The sequence below is a fragment of the Centruroides sculpturatus genome, unplaced genomic scaffold, assembly GCF_000671375.1.
Source record: "Centruroides sculpturatus isolate CEXI.00-Female unplaced genomic scaffold, Cexi_2.0 scaffold1015, whole genome shotgun sequence".
Classification (NCBI taxonomy): Eukaryota; Metazoa; Arthropoda; class Arachnida; order Scorpiones; family Buthidae; genus Centruroides; species Centruroides sculpturatus.
In genome coordinates, this window is record NW_019385196.1 from 25,163 (window position 1) to 31,162 (window position 6,000).

General features: G+C 32.3%; 1 pseudogene; it reads right to left on the reverse strand.

The window, feature by feature from the left end:
• Positions 1–3,020: 3,020 nt before the first annotated feature.
• On the reverse strand, positions 3,021–4,473 carry LOC111635995 (annotated as a pseudogene).
• Positions 4,474–6,000: the final 1,527 nt, after the last annotated feature.

Genomic DNA, 6,000 nt, shown 5'->3' on the forward strand with positions numbered 1-6,000 from the left:
ACGTGATCGTTAAATTAATTATCGTTTAATATTTAACTTTTTTTCACCAAGAACGCTCGAGAATCTCCAGTGAGACAACAAACAAGGTATTTATCGCCACGCGAAACTTCTGTAAACTCTCTCTCTCAAATCGGGAAAAAACGTAATATCAATTATAGCTAATATCTATCGTATTGAATCATAGGAATGTATCAAACCCCTAGTATATTTAAAATCGAGATGTACGGCCTCTTGTTATCCATTAAACCGTTGTTACGTTAAAGCGTCTCTGAGTAAGTCACTTCCTGTGCTCTGTCTCTCCCTCCATCCCGAATCTGTTCACTCTCACACGGGACCGCTCACCTGCCCGAACGAAACGGTTTCTGTGTCTAACCGTGAAGACACAGTGGTGTCAGTCCTGACGAAAATTGTCATTGCGATCTTCGCCGACGCGATGTCGACCCTTCGGTCACGTGGTACCGAAGTATAGGGAGGCCCTCGGCATTGTCACATATGTATATAAATGGAAGGGTGTGTCCCTATGTTTCACTTTTCCGCCAAAACTACACATCGCACATGAATGGTGTTTGTATGTGGTAGTAGCCCCAAGTCTTCATTCGTGCACTATGATGGTTGCGTCTCGATAGCTATAAGGGCGCGGGAGATACGGGGCCGAAAGTGGTTTTCCATTTCGAATTTTATGTTCGAATTCGTTCGAATTTAATTCGAACATAAAATTCAAATATTGATTCGATTATAGAACGATTGTAAACGTTCCAGAAACGTTGAAAATAGTTCGTTTGACTGGACGTGAACAAGAGACGTTCAGAAATAGAATCGGGACCATAGAAATAGAAAACGGGTAAGATTGGCTATAATGTAATTATCTTAATTTTCACTATTGTTACTTTTTAAAAACCCAGTGAAGAGGGTCCTTGCAGCTAGTTCTTTATATTAATTAAACAGTTATATTCCGAACGTTGATAGTAAATGACGAAAATTATATTTCTTGTTACTAGTACGATAATCGTAAATGATGTAAACATCAAATTAATAACTATTATTAAATTTAAAAAGAAATTAATCCTTCCTACTTGAAACAATGAAATTTTCTTTTTATTTTAACTAGGGAAGAAGTAACGAAGATTGGGCATTCGGGAGGAAGCCCATCTACCTGGCAATATTTCCAGATAGTTAATTCAATTATAGGGCATCAGCCAGAACAGAATGTATCATTAATGGAAGACAGTTGTAGCAGTATGATGATACAATGTTTACCATCACTTGAATTAGATACAGGTAAACTATCATTAGATGTATCCTATTAGCCTATATCAAGGTCTATTACTTAACCATCAAAAATATTTATTATAACTTAAGCATTTAAGTTCTGGTGATTTTTTCTTGTGGTTGTTACTAAACATTTAATCATCATTTACTCTAATAAATTAATGTTTTCATATAATTTACACCCTTTATTGTGTGTATTTAAATAAAATAAGTGTATATTGTTAAATAATCGTGCTTGTATCTTCTAGAGAACGATGNGATAAATACGGAGAATACGTATTTAGAACACGGGACTTTTTGCTCTGTAAAAGTTCAACAATTAATACACTCGTATCTCGACCCATATGCGAATCTATTACCGAGATAAGCTTACTCTCAGGTGTATATCATTGGTGCGAAGAACGAGTAAAATACGAAACAGGTACAAAGGCTTATAATTTAATGAAAAAAGAAACTAAGAGACTGAAAATAAGAGATGTTTTTGAGCCATTTATTGAAAAAATCAGATTTCTTGCCATGAGTGTAAGTGAAAGGAAAATTTCCGGAATTATACTTAACTTCTTAACTAATACAGAAAAAGGACTACTTCGATATGCTTCCGAAACTCAAGATTATTCCAATTATCCGACTTACTTTAGTAAGGAAACACAAACCAGATGCGAAGAGAATTATTACGACTTGATTGATTATAATAATTATAATAATCAACATTTTACAAGAATATCCAACGAAAATAGAAAGCCAAAGTTGTATTTCAGCTGTGAGGTAATTTTGAGCGAAGATTCTTACCTCACCGAACTTCTCTTACCAATAAACCTCTCTCGCGACAGTGCCATAATGCAAGTATTTGGATATATTAAGACATTGAAGAGCGATGTTCACTTCTTTTACACTGTTTGCAATCGGGAGGGAATCGCAAAACTGGAAAGGTGTTTTTATCTAAAAAAGGATATGTTGTTTCGTTTCATTGCTTTTTTTGTCGATATTGAAAACTTTCAGTCTACTGTTAATCCATTGTCTTTGAGATCAATCCTCTTTGAGAACGATGAAGAAACGGAAAAAATAATGTTCGAACAATTAAACATTAAAATTGACAAAAGCATTTACGATAATATTTCTTTCGAACTTAAATTTTATTTTTAAAAGAAAGATTTAAATGTTATTTTAAAAATCAAATTGTTTTGTTAAAGTTTTCAGTATTCGGCATTTATTTAAATTAATGAGAATTTATAATTGTTCTTTTTATCTTTTAGTGTTTCAATTCTTTCTATTTTTACTGTTTTCTTAGAAATAAATTTAACTATAAGTACAAAAAATTGTAGTTTTTTAAAATATTCCTCACAAGTCATATCTAGCATTACTTGAGGGTGCAACGTAAGCATTGAGAATGCGAGCAAAGTTCTCCTTAGAAAAACGCTGTTCCAGAGACATTATTAATGAACCTATGTACGGAATAATTAGTGATCTCCAAAACTCGCTAAGAGTCTGTGCTGATGAATTCGCACAATGTTTCTGATGATTTATGACTCGCGGCGTATTGAACTCTGTTTCAAGATGCTCGGCAATTGTTTCAGCCTCTGCTTTAGACCGAGGTCCGCGAGTACATTTTAAAAATACGTTTTTAACATTAGTGGAAAAATGCTCAAAAAATAGAATTTCAAAAAGCAATTTGTGCATAAAAATACTAAGCGTGTTCTTGTTAAANCTGTAATAAAACTTGTTATGAGAACTTAATTTAAAATCTTATAATCTTAATCTTCATCCCTAAAACTTCTTGCAATAGCATTTCTAATTGAAATAGCTTTGGTGTTGTTTATCCCTATAACATAAATTCTCTCTAATAAACTATCAGACTGATTTATTTCATTAAACCATGTTTTCTCTATTGTATCATCCCTCCTCTCACACAAATTATGTAATATACAACAAGTTTTATTTATTTGTTTTCATATATCAATCCTATTATCCATTCGTTTAGAAAGTCTTGGAAATCTTGCTTTTAATCTTCCAAAGGCATTTTCCACTACTCGTCGAGCTCTAGATAATCTAAAATTGAATATTTTTTCTATTTCATCCTCTGTTTTACTTGAAAATGGTTTCATTAAAGTTGTCTGTAAAGGAAAAGCACAGTCACCAATAATTAAAGGTGGCACAACTTCTCCACCAATTCTTTCCCCTAATTATAAGGAATTTATATTTTGTAAGCATGTTAAAAGAGAGTGAGAATTTTTTTAAATGTGTGCATCATTATTCCTTCCAGGAGATCCTACATTTATATATGTAAACATATATTTGGCATCTGTAACAGCAAGGAGGACCACACAATACCATCCTTTATAGTTGTAATAGTCAATGCAGTCTTTTTTTGGTGGTGAAATAAGAATGTGTGTTACATCGATTGATCCAAAGCATTGTGGAAAATTCCAAATTTTTAAGTTAATTTTATTTCTAGTCTGTGGAAACTGGATAGCGGTAGACATTAAATTATTTATAACGGCATTGCAAACGTCTATAACAATTTTACATACGGTGGATTTTCCTACACCAAACAGACGTGAAATAGTCCTATATTCAGACGACGATGCCAACGTATATAGAGCAATTGCTACTGTTTTATCTGTAGAAATACATCGTCTCATTATTTCTATTCATTTCAGATAATGCAGCACATAAGGAATTAATCGTTTCTCTAGAAACACTAAAGTTTTCACGCTAATTTACTTCATCCATTGCAGGAACACACTCTTTCCACCATTTCTGATTTCTTGGGATCTTCTAAATTCGATCACTAGGAAGCGTAGAACAAATTATGGCTACAACACACGCATTTTCTTTTGCTCGTCGTCGCCATTTTAATGCTTTCGTTCGTGTCAAACGATACTCTTCTCTGTTAGCGTGTATACGCTGCTTCAATAAAAGAAATATAATAATAATAATATAATTTTCTGTCAAGAATCCATTCTTATCACAGCTCTGTCACTAAAGTGATAATTACCCAGTGTAAACAAGTAGTTAAACTTGTTTTCGGCAATGTGGCTTAGCTTAATCCCGCTTAAAATATACAGTGTGAATTGGGCATAACACTATATTAACAATCCTGCTATAGTGATAGTCGTATAGGATAGGACTTAAAAGTGACAGCTTAGTGTTCTGGGGTATCCGGAATCCAACTCTGATGATCGAAAATACCAGGACACTGTTCATCCACTATTGTAGGGCCGGGTTGAATCCATAATTGGCTGACTAAAAAGAAACCCTATTAGTGTCCTCGGGGTAGAGAGTGTTAAAAAAACATTTAAAATTAATTTATTTCCATCCAATTTTATTTAGTCATAAAATTAAGCGGTAAAACTGAATTATCTCTAAGGGGAAACCCCATAAACTTTGACCTATCGATCCGGAACTTTTGCCAGCACCTCATTAATAAGGAGAAAGGTTAAATTAAATGTAATCAACACAAATTATAAAGGAAAGGAAGTAATTTTTTTATATCTCAGTAAAATTAAATAGAGGAAATTCAATTAAGTCGAAAATTCAATTCTTTCATTGATAACACTTTTATAAACACTTAAACTTACATACAATTAATTAAGACGACATATCTACTCCAAAGATGAATTTTTTAATTATATTTCCAGTGATTTTCTCTATTATTATAGGAGATATTTATGGAAAGAGTTTCGATTTCGAGCAATTGTTGAGTAAGTATATTTTATAATTTCGCTTCAAATTAATTGTAATAAATCTTAATTATTTATCAAGTTAAAATTTACCTACATAAGATTTTGTTCATTTCTTCCTCCTAAGAATATTAACATTATTTTAACAATAACTATAAATATAAAAATAATAAGATTTAATACACTTTGGCAGAATTATCAACGATTAAGAAGAGAGCTGAAGAAAATATCTTGGAAAATATACTGGATACTGAATTAGATCCCACACCATGCCCCGTTATTGAATGTCTGATAATAACAGATAGTGCCTACGCTGCAAGATTTGATAACGAAGAAGAAATTACGATTATATAAATGATATAATTAGTGGAGTAAGCTTTAAAATCTTTATTTCTTGCGTAATTGTACACATTCAATTGTTTATTATATTAATTTTATTGCGTTTCAGACACAAAATACTATCGATGAATTAGAACTTAGTATAACACTTCGTTTGATTGGACGTATCTCGTATACAGTAAGTTAAACAAATGTTGAAAAGTACCATTTATTTTTCTGTTTTTTGTTTATGCGTATTAACATTTAAGAACGAAACCGAACCGGAATTCATTAAAAAGAATCTGTATACAGAAAGGCACCGTACCATCATTCTTACCGAAGTCACTTATGATATGCGTTATATGGAGAAGATTCCCATTGTAGAAAAGGCCGATATTATTATTGTGATTACTGGGTAAAAATGAATAAAAATTTCTGCTGTATTTTAACGACAGAACTCTTAAACATATTACTGTTTATTGCATGGAAAATCTTTACTGTTCTGAATGTAACATGCTATTGTTACGTAAAATACTGTAAAGAATACATTCGAGCCGAATTTTTGCCATATTTTCATTTATTTCAATATGCTTTTCAACAATATAAATGATGTTTTAGTAGGGTATACGATCTCTCTATCTACAGCCAAAACTGCTGTACATCTGTGTGTCAAGGTATATTCGAGGTATTGAAGAACTTTTTGCCATACCTCAATAAGAGCACTCACAGACTT